General features: G+C 35.9%; 1 protein-coding gene and 1 pseudogene across 3 annotated transcripts in view; one reads left to right on the forward strand and one right to left on the reverse strand.

Annotated features, from left to right (window-relative positions):
• AKAP9 (A-kinase anchoring protein 9) overlaps positions 1–22,898 on the forward strand; it is a 197,807-nt gene that overhangs the window by 14,598 nt on the left and 160,311 nt on the right. The gene's annotated exons all lie outside the window — the stretch shown is intronic.
• Positions 2,545–2,913, reverse strand: LOC118549092 (small nuclear ribonucleoprotein E pseudogene; annotated as a pseudogene).

Below are 22,898 nucleotides of genomic sequence, written 5' to 3' on the forward strand. Positions count from 1 at the left end.
CGCAGGAAGCCTGCTTCTCCCTCTCCCACTCCCCCTGCTTGTGTTCCCTCTCTCACAGTCTCTCTGTCAAATAAATAAATAAATAAAAATCTTTTAAAAAGAAAGAATGGGCAAAAGTGTACTAAAATGATTGTATTTAACACTAATATTAAATCTTCTGTCCTGATTCTCTCACAATTGCCTTTTCATCATCATCACTGTTACCGTCACCATTTCTAGCGTCAGCATCATATGTGATACTAAAACGTTAAGTAAAGTATAAAGGGTCAATTCTTTATACTATTGTCTTTTTGGCACTGATTTCACTTCTGCAACTATTTGATGTTGGCCATCTTAGGCCTGGAATTTCACACACTAGTAGTATATTCTCTTGAGAAGATACCATTTCATGCAATTCAGAAGTATAAAGACAATGGATTTGTTATCTCTTCAGATAAACAAGTCTGCTCATACAAATGTAGGAGTCAACCTCAGGATTTCTAGAATAATGTATTTTACATGTTCCCCAGGTGCTGCTACCATGGTGACAGGCTAACTGGTAACATTCCGGACTGCTTTATTTCAACAGCTGGTTACATTATTTCTTAAAGCAGAAAAATGATTTTAAAAAATGAATGTTGAAAACATAATGTTTCTCAAGTCATTGCTCCTTTTTCTGTGTATCTATGATGCTGTCCCAGCTAACCACAAGATCTAGACTTCATTAGTATCCAATGAATTTCTCATGTGCAATTTCTGCTGTTTTCTTCATCTTTATGTTAGTCTTTTGAAAGTTATTGAATTCATTAAGAAACAGGACATTAAGCACCTTAACAACCAGTATCTGCAGAGCCAACCAAAAATCATCCATTGATTGGATTGGAATGGATTGGATTCAGTTACTAAAATATCCAGAAAAAAACAGGATGAATTATTTCTTTTTAAATTATGTTTAATTGTTTTTGAAACAAAGATTACCAAATGAAGAAATTAGCCAGACATGTAATTACTTTTTTTCACACTTGCAAAAAGATTCTAAGATAAGATCATAATGATTTATTTTCTATAAAATAGATATACGTAATGAATGCTTTACAAATGAGGAAATTGTGGCTCAGAGGAGTTAGATAACTTGTCTACAGTTACACAGTAAGGTTATGTCAGAGCTGAACTTGAAACCAGATCTATCAACTCTAAATCCCATGCTCACTTATTTTGTAAGTGAAAGCAAAGATGTTTCATAAATATTCATCTCCAGAGAACAGAGCCAGAGGAAATTAATTTAAATCATAACAGGAAGTATTGAAGTTAGTTATAGAGAAAGGTATTTTAACAATGAGGATGGGATGGGGAAAGGAGCATCTAGGGGGTTACTACTATAGCATTGCTAGTGTTCCAGTTCTTATATTGAGTGGTGGGTTGACTGTTGCTCATTATATCACCATATTATATCTCTTATGCATGTGTTACTATTTTCAGTATGTATTAAAATATGTAATAAAAACATTTTAAAAGAAAATTTTAAAACATATGAGTTATTGAGGGATGTTGTGAAATTTTTGTCTAAGTATCTTAAAAAATAAAAACAGTTTCCCCTGGGTAAACTCAATGTAATTAATGAGTGGGTTCCATGCAGCCCCCCATGGTGCACAAAGTTCTGATCGAATACTTATCATTACTGTTTCGTTGCTATTTCTGTGTCAGAACTCAAATAACTCCACTTGGTATTAAGAGAAAATCTGCTCCTAAAATAAGATTAGAACAAAATCCCAAGAGGATTAATTCTTCTAGGAAGGTCATTCTGATTCAAGTGGACAATTTTGAATTTGAAATTTACTACTAGGGTAACTCCTATTAAAACCAACATGCACCTTTCCTTTATATTAAGATACTAGATTGAGTTTTTAAAATAACAAATCACTGTAACATCATCACATTAAAGAGGAAACATGTCCATTTTCTCAAAATAGCAGTAGTTTCTTTTTGTTTGCATAAGTGACCTTAATAAAAACAGGCTAATTCACAATTGCTATTGAGTATTACCCTGTTCTCACAGATACATGATTGACCAACCCATACTGTGGTTTGGTTTTTGGGTTTTTTTTCGTTTTTGTTTTTTTTTTTTTTTTTTAATTTTCTTATGTTATGTTAGTCACCAGTCACCACATCAAAAACTTATGACGTATTGTATGGTTTTATTTATTTTTGTTGTAAAAGCAATCAAGCTTATGGTCATAACAAGTCAGCCCCCAATCCAACCTTTCAGTGGTAAACATTGTCTTTTACCATTTTTTAAATCTCTGCACCCAACATGGGGATTAAATTTACAACCCCAAGTTCGAGAGTCACGTGCTCTACTGACTGAGCCAGTCAAGTGCCCCTGTCTTTTACCTATTTGTAGTCGGTTCTTTTTATTACCTCCGTAACTCTAAATGACATTTCTATAATACTATTTTTTCATTTTATTTGAACTTCTTAAATTTTAGTTGTTTTTTTTTAATAAAAACAATCTCACAGCATTTATTGTCCTCTGGTAATAACGTAAAGGTAATCAAAACAATGTTTTAGAACTACACTCCCAACAAAGGACATCTAAAAAAACGAACTACATGGCCTTTTCAAGAATTTCTCACTTCATTGATCATTTCTAGTTGGAGACACTTTGGAGCAGGGTAATATTACCTCCTTTTAGCATGATCCGACCCAGTTGTTTTCTTGACTTTGTTTTAGAATGAATCTCTTCGGCATCATCTAATACGAGGTTCATGTACTCATCAAGACCAATGATAAAGCCCTCTATTCGCATGTTCACTTGCTCCTAAAGCCACACCTGAATTCAAGATCTATTTTGCAAGTATCTGAAGATGAGGTTGATGGGCTGAACCATCACCTTCTGCACTTTTTGGCCCTGGCCATGGTACGCCATGGTGGAAGCCGACCTTAATTCTTTACTTGTATTGAAATTGCATTTATATAACCTAAAAAGTCAAATACTACTACAAGGCTTAAATGAAGACTAGTAGACTTTGAGGGTCCTGTTTTGTTCTGTCTCTCTTAAGCCAGGCTCACAGGCAACTTCTTTCAACTCTTATCTCTTTCTTTAATTATTTCTATTCATAATTCTAAATAATATGCTTATACTGTTTTATTCCATTTTAGGTGTTTATATATAACCTTTTTATTATGAAAAATCTGGATTCAGTTCCTGTATGTTACTTACCCACATTCCTTTTTTAAAAAAGAACAAAAACAAGATTTTATTTTTAATAAATTTCCACCCAGCATGGGGCTCGAACTCACAACCTTGAGATCAACTGATTGAGCCATTCCTTTTTACGCATCTTCAATTTTTGGTCAAATCATTTGACCATTATTTTACGTATTACTATACAAATGTTGTTCATAACTAAGCTACATAGTGTTTAGTTTTCTATTTCCTGTTATAATTGTTTCATGAACTCTTCAAAAGTGCAGAAGTCCTTTCCTTATAAGCCAACATACCAGGTGAGCTTTATGAGCAACAAACCAGGTTCTGGTTTGATCTCCTTCAGTCAAGCTCATTCTGCCTCTGTTTGGTAGATCACTCTCCAGACATTCTGCATGGTGAGAGCCTAGAATTTTACTAAGTATTATCCTATTTTTTTCCTTTGTCTCTCCTCTTGTGTTGAATCTATTATTTCTTGTAGCCTATATCTTTATTTCTTGGGGTTTTTTTTCTCATTTTAGTGTAGTTATCATTGATAGCACCTTTTTAAACAATTTTTTAAATTTAAATTCAATTAACATATAATGTATTATTAGTTTGAGAGGTAGAGGTCAGAGAGGTCAGAGGTCATCAATCTTATGTAATACCCAGTGCTCATTACATTACATGCCCTCCTTAATGCCCTCCTTAATCACCCAGTTACCTCATCTCCCCCACTCCCCTCCCCTCCAGAAACCCTCAGTTTGTTTCCTATGAGTAAGAGTCTCTTATGATTTGTCTCCCTCTCTGATTTTGTCGTTTAATTTTTTCCTCTCTTCCCTTTTAATCCTGTTTTGTTTCTTAAATTCCACATATGAGTGAGATCATATAATTGTCTTTCTCTGATTGACTTATTTCGCTTAGCATAATACCCTCTAGTTCTATCCACATCGATGCAAATGGCAAGATTTCATTTTTGATGGCTGAGTAGTATTCAATTATATATATATATCATGTCTTCTTTATCCATTTATCTGTCCATGGACATCTGGGCTCTTTCCATAGTTTGGGTTTTGTGGACATTGCTGCTATAAACATTGGGGTGTAGGTGCCCCTTTGGATCACTACATTTGTATCTTTGGGGTAGATAACTAGTAGTGCAATTACTGGGTCACTGGGGAGCTGTATTTTCAACTTTTTTGAGGAACCTCCATACTGTTTTCCAGAGTGGCTGCACCAGCTTGCATTCCCACCAGCAGTGTAAGAAGGTTCCTCTTTCTTGGCATCCTCACCAACATTTGTTGTTTCCTGACTTGTTAATTTTAGCCATTCTGACCAATGTGAGGTGGTATCTCACTGTGGCTTTGATTTTTATTTCCCTGATGCCAAGTGATGTTGAACATTTTTTTCATGTGTCTGTTGGCCATTTATATGTCTTCTTTGGAGAAATGTCTGTTCATGTCTTCTGTTCATTTCTTGATTGGATTATTTGTTCTTTGGATGTTGAGTTTGATAAGTTCTTTATAGATTTTGGATACTAGCCCTTTATCTGATAAGACATTTGCAATTATCTTCTCCCATTCTGTCAGTTGTCTTTTGGTTTTGTCGACTGTTTCCTTAGCTGTGCAAAAGCTTTTTATCTTGATGAAGTCCCAATAGTTCATTTTTGCCTTTGTTTCCCTGGCCTCCAGAGATGTGTCTAGTAAGATGTTGCTGTGGCCAAGGTCACAGAGGTTGCTGCCTGTGTTCTCCTCTAGGATTTTGATGGACTCCTGTCTCACATTTAGGTCTTTCATCCATTTTGAATTTATTTTTGTGTATGGTCTAAGAAAGTGGTCCAGTTTCTTTTTTTTTTATGTTGTCCAGTTATCTTAACACCATTTGTTGAAGAGACATTCTCTTTCCCATTGGATATTCTTCCTACTTTGTCAAAGATTAATTGACCGTATAACTGTGGGTTCATTTCTGGGTTTTCTATTCTCTTCTATTGATCTATGTGTCATTTTTGTGCCAGAACCATACTGTTTGATTACTACAGCTTTGTAATATAACTTGAAGTTGAAATTGTGATGCCTTCAGCTTTGTTTTTCTTTTTCAAGGTTGCTTTGGCTATTCAGGGTCTTTTGTGGTTCCATACAAATTTTAGGGTTGTTTGTTCTAGCTCTGTGAAAAATGTTGTTGGTATTTTAAAAGGAATTGCATTAAATGTGTAGATTGCTTAAGGTAGTATAGACATTTTAACAATATTTGTTTTTCCAATCCATGAGCACAGATTGTCTTTCCATTTCTTTGTGTCATCTTCAATTTCTTTCATCAGTATTTTATAGTTTTTAGAGTACAGGTCTTTCACCCATTTGGTTAGGTTTATTCCTAGGTATCTTATTGTTTTTGGTAGAATTGTAAATGGGACTGATTCCTTAATTTCTCTTTCTGCTGCTTCATTATTGGTATATAGAAATGCAACAGATTTCTATATGTTTATTTTGTATCCTGTGACTTTACTGAATTTGTGTTTCAATTCTAGCATTTTTTCAGTGGAGTCTTTCAGGTTTTCTGTGTATAGTATCATGTCATCTGCAAATAGTGAAAGTTTTACTTCTTCCTTGCCAATTTGGATGCCTTTTATTTCTTTTGTTGTCTGATTGCTGTGGCTAGGACTTCCAGTACTATGTTGAATAAAAGTAGTGAGAGTGGACATCCTTGTCTTATTCCTAACCATAGAGGAAAAGTTCTCGGTTTTTTCCCCAGTGAGGATGATATTAGCTGTGGGTTTCATGTATGGCCTTTATTATGTTGAGGTATGTTCCCACTAAGTCTACTTTGTTGAGGGTTTTTATCATGAATGGATGTTGAACTTCATCATTTGCTTTTTCTCTGTCTGTTGAAATGATTATAGGATTCTTATCCTTTCTTTTATTAATGTGGTGTATCACATTGATTGATTTGTGAATATTAAACCACTTTCACAATCTAGGAATAAATCCCACTTGAACTTGAATAAATCCCACTTGTTTTTTTAATGTATTGTTGGATACAGTTTGCTAGTATTTTATTGAGAATTTTTGCATCTATGTTCCTCAGGGACATTGGCCTGTAGTTCTCTCTTTTATTGGTGTCTTTATGTGGTTTTGGTATCAGAGTAATGCTGGCCTCATAGAATGAATTTGGAAGTTTTCATTCCTTTTCTATTTTTTGGAATAATTTGAAAAGAATAGGTATTAACTCAAGAACTTAGCTTTTTATTCCAAAAAAATTATATGCTGTTGGAGAGTTCTGAGCAGAAATGTGACTGCTCTGACTTTCCGTAGCTGGGTAAATAATGGCCTAAGGGCAGAGTAGGACAAGCACTTAGAATGCTATTGCAGTAATTCAGATGAGAAGTAGTAGTGGCTTGGACTAGAGTAGAGCAGTGGTAGTAGAGATATAAAAAATGGTCAAATCCTGGGTATATTTTAAATGTAGAGCTAACAGTATTTGCTGACTTACTAGATGTGGAATGTGAAAGAGAGGAGTCAAGCATGACTCTAACGTTTTTAACTGCAAAACTAGAAAAAAGGAGTTGCCCTTAAGTGAGGTAGGAAAGCCTGTGGGAGGAACAGATTGGAGGGTATATATCAATAGCTCAGTTTTGGTCATATTGAATTTGAGATACCAAGTGAAGATAACAAATAGAGAGTCTGGGGAGAAGTCCAAGCTGAGATGTAAACATAAGAATCTTCAGTATACTGATGGTATTTAAAGTCATGTGCCTGGATGAGATCACTTAGGGATCACTTTGCACTTAGTTGATACAAAAGTCAAGGACTGAGCTCTGAGGCACTCCAACAGGTGGGGGTTGAGGAGATGAAAAGGAATTGGTAGAAAAGACAGAGAAGGAGCAGTCAGAAAGTTAAGAGGAAAACTAGGTGAATGTCATACATCCCTGCAAGTCAAGTGAAGAAGTGTCCCAAGGAGGAGAGAGTGATCATGTGTGTGTCAAATCCTGCTGGTAGATCAAAGAAGATGAGGCCCAGGAGTTGATCTTAGACTTGTCATCATGGAGATCATCAGAAACTTCTGGAAGAGAGTTTCAATGGCATAATAGAAATGAAAAAGAGGTTAGAGTGGGCCCAAGAGAAGTAGGCAGAGAGAAACGGGAGATAGTGGGAGTGTTGAGAAGGAAATAATAGAGAATAGAGAAGGGAAAAAATAGAGCAATGGCTGGAGAAGTGAAGTTAAGAGAAGGTTGGTTTTGTATATACACAGAGAGAGAAAGAGAAAGACTGTATTCTAATGAAAAATGATGCTGTAGAACGAGAAAATTTGATGATTCAGGAGAGAAAGGGAAGAATTGCTAGAGCAATCTCCTTGAGTAGGTAAGGAAGGACAAAAATCTAATGCAAAGAGAAGTTTGCCTTTGCTTAGAGAGGTCATCAAAACTAATGAGAGTAAGTAGAACACTGGTCTCATGATGCAGGTAGAAGGATGTTGTAGTGGTATGTGTATGTGGAAGACCTTTCTTTTAATTGTTTCCAAATTTTTCTCAGCAAAAGAAAGGGGAGGTTGTTAGCTGAAAGTGAGGATGCTGGAAGAGGGTTGGAGTTCAATAAGAGAGGAGATGGCATGAAGTAGTCAGTAAGAGAATGAATCATGGAAATATATCATGAGTAATGTAGCATTGAGAGCCCACTAGGGGTTAGTGTCATTAATTTAAAGCAAAACCATTCAGCACGGTTTTTCTGTAGTCTTATTGAGGAGGGTTGGGTACAAAGAGTGAGCTTAGAGTTGGATTTAACCAGAGTTGTGGCTTTCTCAAGCAAGGGCAAAGAAGGAAGAAGGGCAAGGGAGATGAGGATACAAGATCTCTTTATCCCCAGAGTTCTAGAATTTCTCAGTGACTACCCTGGTCAAGTACTTGCATACATTATGCTAGGCAATCTGTGGGCTCTTTCAAAGTAGAATGTCATGCTCTTTCTTTCTGAGAATCAGTTCTCTTGTATTTTTTTTTTTCATATCTATCTCCTCCATTTTCTCTGTTATCACTTTCTAAAATTCCTACTAGTTGGATGTTAGACCTCTTATTTTCTTATTTTTTCTCATGTATCTCCTTCTCTGACTTGTTTTCTGAGAAATTTTCTAAAGATCAGTTTCCAACTCTTCTATTGAAAATTTCATTTTCACCATTCTTTTTATTTTCCAAGAGCTTATTCTTAGTCACTTAATATTACTTCTTTATAGCCTTCTATTTTTGCCTCATGTACACAAACAATACCATCTCTTTATCTCTGGGGATATTCATTACATGTGCTTAAAAATTTTTTCCCCTCTGTATACTGTCTCTTAAAATTTTTTTTTCACTCTCTATACTCTTGCTGTTTTCTCTAAGTTCCTTGTTTATTTTGGCTTCCATTCTAAATGTTAAAAGTTTACTTCAAGTATCTGGTAATTCTTGATTGTTTGTATGTGTATATATATTGGCCAGGGCTTATTGATGAGTGGGCTCCTCTAAGGGAGATTTGACAGGGCTATTGACTTAGAGAGGCTCCAATTACTTTCCCTTGGATTTATCCATTTCCTCAGGATTTTTGCAATATCCCATATGGGAGTATATGTCTAGCCTCCAAAATTCTGGAAACCAAGAAGGGAAATGGGGGCAGAGAGGTTTGCTAAATCTTGTATCAGTTGGGCTCTTCACTCCTAACCTCAGCTATTCCTGGTGTCTATAGGTTCAGAACCTCTCTAATTCAGAATTTCTAGATAGGACTTCTGGTATCCAGCTCTCCACATCAGGAGCTTGGAAGTCTGTTCTAACAAGTGAAAAGCTGAACAGGCTGAAAAATCAACAATTCTTCTTTCATCCGTGAGAGGGGAGGACATAGGGCAGGTAACTGCTCCCAAGACTGGATAGATGAGTAAATACAGGGAAGTCCTGACTAGCGCAAAGACTCAGGGATGGAACTGGCTGGAGAAACCAGTGCTGAGATCAGAAAAGCTGAACTGTAATTGACAAATTGCTGGAGGTTCAGTGTGGACAAGTATGAGAGTTAAAAAACTTGGATGTTTATATGAAGTAGATAATTGAGGCTTGACCACTAATTATGCACCTATATTCATCATATAAGAAATTAAAAATAATTTCACAGAACAGCAGTTCTTTATTTCATCTCTTCACATTCTCCAACCCTGCAGAAAAGCAGATTGTAAATGCTGTTTCTGTTTTCTGAGATTGAAGGAGCTTAGCATGATAGTAAATCTTCATGACTCGACCAAGAAGTATAATCAGTTAAACTATTTTTGTGAGGATTTTCCAGATGCTTTCAACAACTGTGTAGGTGAGGGGGAGATGCTAGTCCCTATTTATATGATTTTATTAAATGTTTTCTCAAAAGTCATTGATTTTTTTCCTCCTTTGAAGAAGGTTATTTAATATTTTGAAACCACTTTATCACCAGTTTTAATGAATGGTTTTGCAATTATTGCCACTACTGCCTTTTAAAGGTTACAAAGATGAAAATTGCAAAACTGAAAATATTCTAGTCACCTTTAGAAAGTTGCACTGTAGTCATTACATATCATTATCTTTTCCATTCTTTGAGACGTTGTAATTATTCTTCTTAACAGATTATAACTGATCATTATTTTAATATCTTATGCAAAGTTTTACCATCATATAAATGTTAAAATGAGGACAGATTATGGAATGTGTCAGAACTGCATGTGGTCTACAACAACCATGATTAATAGCCACAATATCTTTCTTTAGTTCAAAGTAAGATTGCCTTTTAATTTTTAGAAGGAAATCAGTTTTTGAATTTATAGTTATAAGAACACCCTAATGAAGATCAGAAATTGTCATGGTCCTTTTCATATATGAGTTAGACAAAAAATAAAAATAAAAATATTCTGCTTGAAACCTAATAAAATTGTGATGCATTGTCCTTGGTGGCAGGAAGAAAGTAAACATAGTCATGGTTAAGGATACTAAATTTTACCATCTGAAAGACCCAAGATCAAGTCCCGAGTCTGCTTTTTATCAGCCCCACAACCTTGGGAATACTGCTTAACCTCTCTGCAGCTCAATCTCCTCATACCAAAATAGAGATGATATGTTCCTCATAGAGTTGTTAGAATTACGTTGAGATGATGTACATAAAGCATTTAGAACATGACTGACAGGTATTTGGGAGACAATCAACAAATATTATCTGTCACAATTATTTTTATGGTGGGCAATTTGAACCTTTTCAGCCTGCATAATATTTTCCTATTTTATCAACTGTAGTTTTGTTCCCTTTTAGAAACTGAAATTCTAAAACAGAAGAATGTTGTGTAACATCTTGTTCTTTATTCTTACTTGTTCTCTTACTTATTTTAAAAACCAGTGCTTAAGTTTTGTAAATGTACATTCTAGTTTATCATTACTAATATTTAATCAGTAATGAGGTAAATTTCCTTGAATGAGGCAAATTTCCTTGGTATGCCTATTTTCTCATGTCAATGCTTCTATGATGATAAACCATTTAGGGTCATTGTAGAACCTCATTGGGTGAGATGTGGAATGTAAACAAGTCACATAATATGAAATTATTACATCACTAGGTTCATTCAAAAGTCCAAGTAAAATGTATTTTTCATTTCATTGATTAACCCAACTATGGTAGGTAGAACAAATAGGACTTTATTTTTCTGACATCAGGAGTCTAGAGGTGAACAATTATTGTAGTGGTTCAGTGGCTTTGCAAAGTTAGGGCAAATATCTCTGCAATTCTCTCTCTTGAGCACAGGCAAAATGAAATGACTGTGGCAGCTCCAGGAATCATGTCCAGAAAGAAAGGGTGATGACCGAAGAACACATGAGCCACCTCTGGTGCTTTCTTTTTCCTTTTTTTTTTTTTTTAATTGTACTATAATTTATGTGTAGGAAAATGAACTATCTTAAACATACCAATCAATGAGTGTTGACAAATGTATACCCAATACACAAATGTGATCATCACATAAATCAACACAGAGAATATTTCTGTCACCCTTGAAAGGTCCCTCGTGCTTCTTTCCAGCCAGTTACCTCACCAACCCGGAGGCAACCATACTTCTATCAGTAAAGCTTAGTTTTGCCTTCTTGAATTTCATAAAAATGAAACCACACAATATATACACTTATCTGCATTTTTTCACTCAACATAATATTTTTGAGATTCTCCTATGTTATATATATTAAGAGATTGGACCTTTTATTGCTGAGTGGTATTCCATTGCCTGTTCCTTTTTAGTCAGAATACCAAAAACTTTCTAAGATACTTTCCTAGTAAATGTCTACTTGCATCTCATGGGTCATATCTGGTCACATGGCCAGTCCTTGTTGCAAGGGGGGCTAGGAAAGTACTTGTCTTTCTAGCTTCTATCATGGGAGGCTACAAAGGAGGATCAGGTTGGGAATGGCTTTTGAGTAGCCAAACAACAACATCTGCTAAAATGAATTTCATAATTTTAAATTTTATGATGAAACTTAGGTTTCATTATTTTTATTAAAAAGTGCTGGTTATCATATTTATCTTATTTATGTATTATTGTTTGAAATGCACAAAAAATTCCAGGGTAAATCTAAGTTTAAATTTTAAAGAAACCAGTGAAAAAAATTTTAATGAGAATTGTGAGGCAAACAAAAGTAATCTTGAATTAAAATAAGGAAATTGTTTTAAAAAGAAAAATGAAAACATAAAATTATGAAATGTGAATTGAAATACTAAAAAATGGTATTGTCCAAAACTGCACTACCTAATAAAATAGCCACTAGCTATACATGGCTATTTAAATTAAAATAAAAAAAATTCAGTCCACCAGTTGCACTAGCCACATTTGAAGTATGCAGTAACTACATGCAATAACTATATGGCTACCATATTAGTGCAGATATAGAATATTTTTTCAGTCACTGTGGAAAGTTCTGTAGGACAGCACTGCTTAAGGTAGAAATACCGAAAATGATTATTTACCATCATTAGAGTAGAATCTTAATTGATTTGGAGAACTATCAAAGAGTGGTGAGTAGTTTTACTACAGAAAGATTTAGTTAATATTTAAGTGAATATTAAAGCAAAAGAGAGAGAAAGAGAGAAGTAAAATATTCATTTTTTTCAATAAATACTTATTGAGCACCCATCATGTGCCAGACTTTGGGAGTATAGCGGTGAACAAAGTAAACAAAATCACTGTTTTGGGGACATTTCTGGCATAAGATGGGAGAGAGACATAAAGTAAATGATACCAGGTGATGGCAGTCCTATGAAAATAAATGAAGCCAGGCAAGGAATGGAGGAGGACATTCTTACAGGGGGTTCAGGAAAGGCCTTCTCTGGTAAGATGATAATTGTGCAGAGACCTGAAGGCTATTAGAAAGTGAGCTGTCTGGCTACCTGCAGAAAGAACATTTCAGGCATTGGCAATATCAAGTTTGAAGACCCTGAGTTAGATAATGCTTGATTTTTTTAAGAAAGACCAAGAAGACCAGTCACAGGATCAGATTAAGTAAGGCGGAGAGGGTAGATGAAATCAGAGACCATATCTGATAGGCTTTTTGAAGACTTGGGGTTTTACTCTGAATGATATGGAATGCAATTGAGCAGAGGAATGACATGATGTGACTTATATTTTATAAGGATCAGTCTGGCTACTGTGTAGAGAATATGCTGTGAGGAGGCAAGGGGAGAAACAGAGATGCTAGTTTTATGACCTGAGCAAAAGTCAAGGTGAGAGATCATGGTGGCTTGGACCAGGGTGATACTTGTGGAAGGGGGGCAAGTGGCAGGATTATGGGTATATTTGAACACAATTTACATTGGACTGAATAAGAGTCATAAGAGAAAAAGATGGGACAAGAGTGACTCCAACATTATTGGTCTGAGGAACTCCTAAAGTAGTGTGACCATTCCACTGGGAGACGGAAAACTATTGGAACAGCAGGTTTTGGACATATCTAAATGTGTATTGCATATTCAAGTAGAATTATCAAATAAGTAATTAGATATTTGAAGTTGGAGTTCAAGAGAGAGTCCAAGCTGGCACTATAAGTAGGCAGCATATAGGTGGTATTTTAAGCAGCGGCACCAAGTGAGATCGCCAAAGTAGTGAGTGGAAATAGAGGAAAGATCTGAGGACTGACCTTGGGCACTGCAACATTTAGAGGTCAGAAAAATAAGAAGGAACCAGACCTGAACAGTGGATTTGCCAACACGTTGGCCATTGGTGACCTCAACAAGAGCAGTTTGGGTAGAGTTGTGGGGATGAAAGCCTGCTCCCCGCCTCTAGCCCCAGTAGTACAAAGGGTCTTAGGGAAGAACAGCTCCCACTTAAGAGGATTGCAGGGAAAGCAGTGCAGTAGGGGAGAGTGAATTTCAGGAGATCAAGAAGTGAAAGGAAAAGATAAGAGGTTTCAGATATTTGGGATTTTGCTGACTATACTTGGTGAGTTCCAAAGGGCACATTAGAAAGGTTTGATTTGAGAGATGAAAGAGAAATAGGGAAAGGAAGCAAAAGATGGGGATTGTACTACAGAACATGTGAAAAGTTCTCTTGAGTTTTAGTTAAAAAAAAAAAAAGTGGAGAATTGAAGCCATTAGCTGGATGATTCAGTCATTTGCTCTGTTCAGGTCTTCTAGATTATTACAGTAATTCTTCTTTAGGTTGTATTATGCAGATACAACTTTCATAAATTATCAAAGATGAAACATGAAATTAAAGAGGGGGAATCAAAACTATATACAGGCTCTATAGATTTGTTGTTTCCACTACTTTCTCTAGTTCTTAGGAGCTCCTATATGATTGCTATAATAATTTGGATTAAAATATATGGGACAGAAATTATCACAACAAATTTATTGAAAACCAATACATGTTTTTATTAACAAAAGGTAATTGGAAGAAAAGCAATCATGAAAAGTACAGCAATGCTGATAATAGAATGTGTCATCCATTTCCAATTTTATGTCTTCACGCCTAAGCGGTTTTTTTATTATTATTATTGACTCCATTGGTCAATCTAGGCAGGTTTGAATTTCATTGATATGCGAATCAATATTCCCATTGCAAAACTAATCAGACATGCATACCAGAAATGAGGACAAATTTTGGGAAATCATTACTCGTACCAATATATAGAGCATAACATGCTTAAAAATACATTTATACAAATGAGTTGTATATCTTATATTATTAGGCTTCTTTAAAGGTATTCAGGTCACAAGTATCCTTATAAGTAAAATGAAAATCAGATATTGATTGGCAACATGCTTAATCAAAGACTTTATAACCAATGCTAAATCATCATGCTAAATATACTGTTTTTATATATAAGGGTTGGGAACTGGAAATGTTTGCTGGTGATCTCCTCTAACAGCCAAAATAAATGCCTTTTGAATTATAAAATACATTCTTTGAACATCGCCTTTATTAGATTTTCACTGATGAGGATGTGCTTTACCCACTTGGTATGCTTGAAATGGTATCTGAGTACAGTTTTAATTTGCATTTGTCTGATTATGAGCTAGGTCCAGCATTTTTCCATACATTAAAGTTCTGTTTACATTTCTTTTTCTGTGAATTGTTAATATATTTGTCTGTTTTTCAAACCTAGATTATTTAAAAATGATCTTCCCATATTAAAATTATATCATATGCACATTTCCCCAAATTTAAATTCTATAGCAAAAGCTATAATTCAGATGGTAAAAAAAAATGGTAATTTCATATATGTGTTGGTACATATTTGGCATTATTTATATAATAGAAGCTGTCTCTGTTTGGGTTGTACTAACAAAATACCATAAACTGGGTGGTTTATAAACAAGAGAAATTTATTTCTCACAGTTCTGAAGGCTTGAAGTCTGAGATCAGGGTGCCAGCGTGGCTGGGTTCTGGTGAGAACTTTCCTCTGGGTTGCAGACTGCCAACTTCTCATTGTATCCTCACATGGGAAGAAACAAGGAGGGAACTTTCCAGGATGTCTTTTATAACGGCACTACTCCCATTCATGAGGGCTCCACTATTGAGATCTAATCACCTACAAAAGGCTCTACCTTCTAATACCATAACAACAAGGGTAAAATTTCTACATATGGATTTGGGGTGGGGGGGTAAACATTCAGTATACAGCATTAGTCTTGTCCTCAGACTTCCCGCGTCACTGTCGCAGTGCGCTGCCTGTTAAATATGCAGATTACTGGGTCCCTTAGGTCTGGCTCAGATCTTCTGACCTAGAAATTTACATTTCTAATAAATATTCGATATAATTCATATGCACAGTAACAATATAATTCATATGCACATTAAAGTTTGAGAACCACTGTAGTAGAGGGTATAAAATCAAGAAATCAGCAAATGTGGACATCAAAAGAAAGCTGGAATAACAATACTTATATCAGACAAACAATTTTAAACCAAAGACTGTGAGAAGAGATGACAAAAGGCACTATATCATAATAAAGGGGACTGTGCAACAAGAATATCTAACAGTGATAAATATTTATGCCCCAGCATGGGAGCACCCAAATATATAAAACAATAAGAAACATAAAGGAATTCACTGATAATAATACAATAATGGTAGTTTAACACCCCACTTACATCAATGGACAGATCATCTAAGCAGAAAATCAACAAGGAAACAATGGCTTTAAGTGACACACTGGGCAAAAAAATCAGCAAATGTAATCTGGACATTAACAAAATATAAAAAAAATTTGAAACTACTACAGAAATGTTTAAAGATAAAAGTTAAAATTACTCTTGGGGTGCCTGGGTGGCTCAGTTGTTAAGCATCTGCCTTCGGCTCAGGTCATGATCCCAGGGTCCTGGGATCCAGCCCCACATCAGGCTCCCTGCTCTGCGAGAAGCCTGCTTCTCCCTCTCCCACTCCCTCTGCTTGTGTTCCTGCTCTCGCTACCTCTCTCTCTCTGTCAAATAAATAAATAAAATCCTTTTTAAAAAAAAGTTAAAATTACTCTTATAAAGGAAAATCAGCAAAGTTTATAACTCTAAATCAATTTTATCTGTAGACTTTGAGGCTTTTATTTTAAATTAGAAACAGGATATTTTCTTTCAAAAAGTGGTATTGTCATACCTCAGTTTATCAATATTGATGTCAGATTCAACTCTTTCTAATACATTAATTATTTTTAAACCTTTAGGTAGTTTTTAGTAAATCATTGCTAGAGAGTTCCAAGTGGTATTCTAGTCATTAGATTAGAAAAAGAAGTTTATGAGGCACCCTGCTGGCTCAGTTGGTGGAGCTTGTGACTCTTGATCTCGGGGTTCTGAGTTTGAGCCCCATGTTGGGTATAGAGATTACTTAAAAATAAAATCTTAAAAAAAAAAAGAAAAAGAAGTTTTTGATGATTGTTGGCTGGTAACTTATTCCAAGAGACTCTCTAGTAAAGTGTTATAGACTGCAACACACAGATACACAGACACACACACACAGACATATACACAGGGGTATATGAACACATCCAGAATTACCTTACATACCTTCACAATGGTGAGTTCTGTTCCTGGTTTCTTGGATGAATGATGAGGGGATAGAAATTAATGTGAAGGGGTGCCTGGGTGGCTCAGTCAGTTAGGGGTCTAACTCTTGATTTCGGCTCAGGTCATAATCTCAGGGTCATGAGATTGAGTCCTGCATCGGGCTCCACACTGGACGTGGAGCCTGCTTAAGATTCTCTCTCTTTCTCTCCCTCTGCCCCTCCCCCCCAAATAAATAAATCTTTTTTAAAAAAGAAAAAATTAATCTGAAAATACATATTAATTCTGGAGATATAGAAAGAGTTCAAGTATTTTAAATTATTTTGCCCATTTTTTAATGGCATATAGTTGAATAGGTTGATTAGGTTCCTTAAAAATGAGAAGTTATACTCGGATCATCTTTGGCAATGGGAGTTTTTGTACATGGATATCCTGGGATATAAGTTAGTCCAGGACATTATTTCTGAGTCATAGAGTTACTCCGGGAATTTCCAAGACTGGGAAGTATGACATGACAGGTCTCATGGAAGACTGGAATCATGCCTAAATTCTCTTAGTTCACAAGGCATTTTACTTTACAGAGGGAGAGAATGTGATTGGGTCCATATACCACCATTCAAAATGGAGTGCTAAAATTGGTTAGAATTTTATGCCACACTAACTCACAGGAGCTCAGCCTCCTTTGTGCCCAGTCTTCCCAGAGGTTCAAACATTAGTAACATAGGATAAACAGGCTGGTTTCACCCAAATCCAACACAAGCCATAGCAACTCAGAGCAGTTTGCCTAAAGAAGGACATCATAAGCATAGTGGGTATGCAGCATTTCACAGACTCTTGGCTGAAACAGAAGAGAAACTGAAAGATTAATCATTTAAAATTTTCTTTCATGTTTGAATGTATCCTGACTCTAAAAACCACATGGGCCCTTGATACAACTCTTTTGGAAACTCATATAGTTTATATTCTTTGTCTGCTTGGCAATATGAAAATCCTTGAAGATCTGAAATTATGTATTTTATTCAGAGGTATGTATTCTATTCAGTAATCAATTATCTATTCAGTAATCAGTAATCTATTGCAATCTTTTGGATTACTGGCTTATAATTCCATCTTGATAATAGTTACACCTTAGATTTTTCTAACACATGATTAGTTCATTAGGCCGCTTTAAACAAGTACTAGTTTCAGGGCGCCTGGGTGGCTCAGTCATTAAGTGTCTGCCTTTGGCTCAGGTCATGATCCCAGGGTCCTGGGATCGAGCCCCGCATCGGGCTCCCTGTTCCGCGGGAAGCCTGCTTCTCCCTCTTCCGCTCCCCCTGCTTGTGTTCCCTCTCTCGCTGTCTCTATATCAAATAAAATCTTTAAAAAAATAAAAAAATAAAAATAAATAAACAAGTACTAGTTTCATAAGTCATGAATAATCTTTTGAAACCTAAAATATTAACTAAAAATGTCCTAAGTTTTATTTAGTACATTCTGTAAGCAGGTACTGATTTTGTTTGGAGAAGCAGGTTAGCAAAATGGAGTAACACTTAGATCAGGGAACCGGGGCCAGGACATGGTAGGACTTTTCCTACCCAACCATGAAAAGTTGGGCAAATTATTTAGCCTCTCAGGCCTTTGTTTCTTATTTTATAAAATGTGGAAGATACATCACTATGCTTCCTCCTATTTTCTTTATTATATACCCTTCATCTCTATTAATAAGTAAAAATAGCCATTTTTGGTTTTAGCATTTAATGTCTTTTTCTTCAATTTAATTTAATTACAAGGGCCGAGTCACCTTATTTGCAAAATAAGCAAAATTGTATTCCTATAAATATTTGTCTTATGAAGCCTATAACATTGTGTATGGATTTCTGGCATTGCAGGAAATGTGATAAGGAGCCCCTTGAGCACCTTTCTGACTAGAATGGGGAGTTGGTGAGGGAGAGGAATTGGAGTTAGGAGTCATAGTAGAACTGGGGAAAGTTATGGAAGGCTTTGAATAATGGATTTAGGCAGTAAGGAGTCATTTTATAATGGAATGACTTTGTGAAAGTTGCATCCTAGAACGCTAATCTGACAGTTATGGGGAACAGTATGTAATAGGGAGAAATGAAGCCAAAGTACCAGCTTAGAGTCTTCTGAAGTTTTCAAAATATGGATAATCCCTTTTCCACTGTCAACATGATAGACTAGACCCTCATTATCCATATTTTGAAAACTTCAGAAGACTCTAAGCTGGTACTTTGGCTTCATTTCTCCCTATTACATACTGTTCCCCATAACTGTCAGATTAGCGTTCTAGGATGCAACTTTCACAAAGTCATTCCATTATAAAATGACTCCTTACTGCCTAAATCCATTATTCAAAGCCTTCCATAACTTTCCCCAGTTCTACTATGACTCCTAACTCCAATTCCTCTCCCTCACCAACTCCCCATTCTAGTCAGAAAGGTGCTCAAGGGGCTCCTTATCACATTTCCTGCAATGCCAGATACCACCTCACACCAGTCAGAATGGCTAAAATTAACAAGTCAGGAAATGACAGATGTTGGCGGGGATGCGGAGAAAGGGGAACCCTCCTACACTGTTGGTGGGAATGCAAGCTGGTGCAGCCACTCTGGAAAACAGTATGGAGGTTCCTCAAAAAGTTGAAAATAGAGCTACCATATGATCCAGCAATTGCACTCCTGGGTATTTACCCCAAAGATACAAAAGTAGGGACCCAAAAGGGTACGTGCACCCCGATGTTTATAGCAGCAATGTCCACAACAGCCAAAGTGTGGAAAGAGCCAAGATGTCCATCGACAGATGAATGGATAAAGAAGATGTGGTATATATACACAATGGAATATTATGCAGCCATCAAAAGGAATGAGATCTTGCCATTTGCAACGACGTGAATGGAACTGGAGCGTATTATGCTGAGCGAAATAAGTCAAACAGAGAAAGACATGTATCATATGACCTCACTGATATGAGGAATTCTTAATCTCAGGAAACAAACTGAGGGTTGCTGGAGTGGGGGGTGGGGTGGGAGGGATGGGGTGACTGGGTGATGGACACTGGGGAGGGTATGTGTTCTGGTAAGCACTGTGAATTGTGCAAGACTGTTGAATCTCAGATCTGTACCTCTGAAACAAATAATGCAATATATGTTAAGAAAGAAAAGAAGAAGAAGAAGAATGTAGCAGGAGGGGAAGAATGAAGGGGGGGAAATCGGAGGGGGAGAAGAACCATGAGAGACAATGGACTCTGAAAAACAAACTGAGGGTTCTAGAGGGGAGGGGGGTGGGAGGATGGGTTAGCCTGGTGATGGGTATTGAGGAGGGCACGTTCTGCATGGAGCACTGGGTGTTATGCACAAACAATGAATCATGGAACACTATATCTAAAACTAATGATGTAATGTATGGGGATTAACATAACAATAAAAAAATTAAAAAAAAAAAAAGACTGTAGGAAAGAAAGCACAATGGGACCTGTTCCTAATAGATATGATAGATGAGGTAGAGAAGAATAAAAGATGTCTCCAAAATTTTAGGTTGAGGAGACTGGAAGAAGGCCAGTAACTGATATAGAGAAGTTTGGAAATGTTGCTATTGGAGGGAGGATTTTGAGCATTGTTTTAGGCAATTTGAATGGCAAGTGATGGTGAGAAATGTTCAGTGGAGATGGTAGCTGGTAATGTCTTCTAATAAGGGAAGAAACAAAGACGTGAAGATGGACAAAATGGTGAACCAATGAGGTAGATAATTACTATCTGGTTTAGCAAAAAAATTATAGATGAAAGTTTTGTCTGAATAATTTTGGTCCAGGTTAGAATAAGATAACAGTTTATTATCATATGATCTTGTATCTGCATTCTCAGTGTATTATTCTAGCCTTGGAAGAATTGAAAGAAGCAATCAGTAAAATCCTTGGTATTTAGTTTCACAATGAATACTTTTGAAAAATGAGAAAGATAGATACCTGTTTGGAAAGAGTCATTGATGAGATATTTGAGGGAATCTGACTCATTTTTAAATGGTTTCATAACAAAATACAGAATTCAGCAGTAGGTGAGGTGCCTTAAAGAATGGATTAAAATTCTAAAAGTCTATGTACATTTTAAAGATTTGTGGACAAGGACATAATTGAATTGCATATTGATACTTGACTCAGGCAAAAACTCCAGAAAGCCACATGTTAAAACAAAACCAGAATTATAAGGGGAAAATATGTCTGCATTTAAATGAAAATGAGGTTAATAAATCAATCATGTAGTATTCTCATTAAAATATGTGTGACATAGAAATAGGAGTTAAGCACATAGGAAAACACAAGATAACCTGCTATGGTGAAACACATAGTTTAAATATTTAATGAAAATCACTTGATTAACTTAAGTGAGTTATTAGAATTTGGCAAAGATCCAGTGAATGGCAACTAAAGTGATCAAATATATTTTAAATAGACCGTATAAGAAAGAGCTAAAGAAAAATTATTTAATCCATAAGAGAAAAGGCTAAAGACAAACTGTAATGTCCCTCCTCCTGAATTTAGGAGTTATATTTACTCCCAAACAATTTCAGAGAGAAGAACCATCTTTTTTTTTTTTAACACATAATCTAAAGAATTGCTTCAGTTGCTGCTGCAGCTTTTGTGAGGTTGAGGTCTAGTGACATATATTGGCTACTAAAATGAAATGACTGCTAGGTCTTATCTGACCAATTTGTGAAGGATCAATTAACATGGAAATGGCAATCACAAAATACAACCTTGGAGATATTGCCGGTTCAGTTCCAGACCACCACAATAAAGCGAATATCAGAATAAAGTGAGTCAAATATATATTTTAGTTTCTCAGTGTATATAAAAGTTGTGTTTACACTGTACTGTAGTCTGCTAAGTGTGCAGTAGAATTATGTCTAAAAATACCATAATTAGGAAATACTTTTTTGCTAAAAAATGCTACCCATCATCTGAGCTTTCGGCAAGTCGTAATCACTGATCATAGATCACCATAATAAATATAATATTAATGAAAAAGTTTGAAATATTGCAAGAATTACCAAAATGTGACACAAAGACACAAGCGAGCAAATGCTGTTGGAAAAATGGCGCTGATAGACTTGCTTGGCATAGGGCTACCACAAACCTTCAATTAATTGGCAAAACATATAATATCTGTGAAAAGCAATAAAACAAGGCATGGCTGTACTGTGGGGAGGGATGGAGAAAGCCTCTCAAAATATGATTTAGCTATAATTAGAGCAGTCTCTTGTTTGCTGATCCCAATAGGTACTCCTCATATACTAGCTTGCTATCTTGCCAATATGAACTAGCACTCCAGACAATCCCCAATTTAAGATGGTTCAACTTAAAATTTTTTGACTTTACAGTGACGTGGAAGTGATATGCATTCAGTAGAAACTGTACTTTGAATTTTGAATTTGGATCTTTCCCTGCATTAGTGATCTGCAGTGGACTTCCTCGCGATGCTAGGCCCCAGCAGCAAGCCCCAACTCCCAGTCAGCCACTCTGTTCTGAGGGTAAAAAACTGATACACTTAGAGCTATTTTGTACCCTTACAACCATTCTTTCAGTACAGTATTTCAATACATTATTCAATCAATTTTCACTTCAGTGTTGTATTCAATAAACTACATGAGATAGTCAACATTTTATTATAAAATGGGCTTTGAGTTAGATGATTTCACCCAGCTGTAGGCTAATAGAAGTGTTCTAAGCAAGTTTAAGGTAGGCTAGGCTAAGCTATTATGTTTGGTAGGTTAGGTGTATCAAATGCATTTTCAATTTATGATGGGTTTATCAGAATGTAACCCATCATAGGTGGAGGAAGATATGTATTTAAATGGAAAGTAGAAAAAGTACCTTTAGAAATCTTTAATTCCTCTTGGGATGTAGTGTAGTACAGGTGTAGTGCAGTATTCTTAATTATTAAGTCAACACTAAAAGAAGTGTGGCTTAATTATGAGTTGTACAGATGTTATACAAGAGAATCACTAGAATGTAACTCCAATCAGGAATGACAAGTAGGTAAGATTTCCCTTTTCAATTCTGGTCCATTGGAAGTGACTTCCAGGGGCTCTTTGTTGAGAAGGATACTGAAGCGGAGTTTGCACTCAGTAGGAAAGAGTTAACGATTGATTTACAACTTCCATGGAAACTTCCAGTGACCTTCACCTTTCTAAATTCAGGGGCCATTTCTCAGGCCTTATTTTAATTAATCTATTAGCAGCAGTTGCCA

The sequence above is a fragment of the Halichoerus grypus genome, chromosome 12 (genome assembly GCF_964656455.1).
Source record: "Halichoerus grypus chromosome 12, mHalGry1.hap1.1, whole genome shotgun sequence".
NCBI lineage: Eukaryota > Metazoa > Chordata > Mammalia > Carnivora > Phocidae > Halichoerus > Halichoerus grypus.